Genomic DNA, 1,039 nt, shown 5'->3' on the forward strand with positions numbered 1-1,039 from the left:
ACCGGCTAATTCTGGTTTGGCAGGAAAAAAAAAAAAAAAAATCCACGGGCTCCTCACAGGCACACTCTTGTGGCCGCTTGAAGTTTATCGCCTTGACTAAGATTTGTCAATGCTGTGCACATTTACAACCTTAGGAAATGGCCAGAAATCTCAGGGGTGTGGAGGACATCACAAGTATCTTTCTCCCCCTACCTCCCTGACTAGGAGGGAAGTGATGGACCAGACCTTCATATGTTTCGCGGCCGAAAAAGAGACATTTTAGAGCGAAGAGAAATCTCAATATTCAAGACCACAGTGGACTGAAAATCCCACATCTTTGTCCCGGCTTGGGTACCTCCTCTTTCCATCTTTCTGAAGTACCTATTATCTTCACTCATAGATGGGCAATGTAATGCTTTGTTCTCAGTTTTTAGTATTTTGTTAAATAAACGAAGCAAGCGTTCTTTGACCCAACCTGACCTGTTCCGTACTTTCCTACTATAAACGACCACAAACATAGTGGCTGAAAGCAACACAAATCATCATTTTACGTTTCTGGCAGTCAGAACCTGAAGTGGGCTTTACCGGGCTAAAATTCAGCACGTTGGCACTCTGCAGGCCTGTGTTCTTCCTGGCAGCTCTAGCTGAGCCTCCAGCTTCTGCAGGCTGCCCACATGCCTTGGCTGGCAGCCACTTTCTCATCTTCAGAACCATCTACATTACATCATTCTGTCTGTCTTGGGTACTAGGTCACCCTCTCTCTATTGTTTGCCCCGCTCTCTTCCTTTTTCATTTACATTCTTTCAAACGTGTAAAATTTATTTATTGTGTGTGTATGTGCATGCAAGGCACAGTACTGTGTGGAGGCCAAAATGCAGCCTCTGGGAGGCAGTTTTCCTTCCACTCTGTGGGTTCCTGGGATTAGAGGGCTTGGTGCAAAGCCCCTTTCCTGCAGAATATTCTCTCCAGTCTCTTGTCTTCCACTTAGGGTTATCTTGATTCTGCCTGGATAATTCACACATCTATTTTAATACCAGCTGACTAGCAATGTACTTCCATC

This window comes from Microtus oregoni, unplaced genomic scaffold, assembly GCF_018167655.1.
Source record: "Microtus oregoni isolate MIOR12 unplaced genomic scaffold, Mior012 000004F_ref0000308, whole genome shotgun sequence".
In the NCBI taxonomy this organism is placed as follows: domain Eukaryota; kingdom Metazoa; phylum Chordata; class Mammalia; order Rodentia; family Cricetidae; genus Microtus; species Microtus oregoni.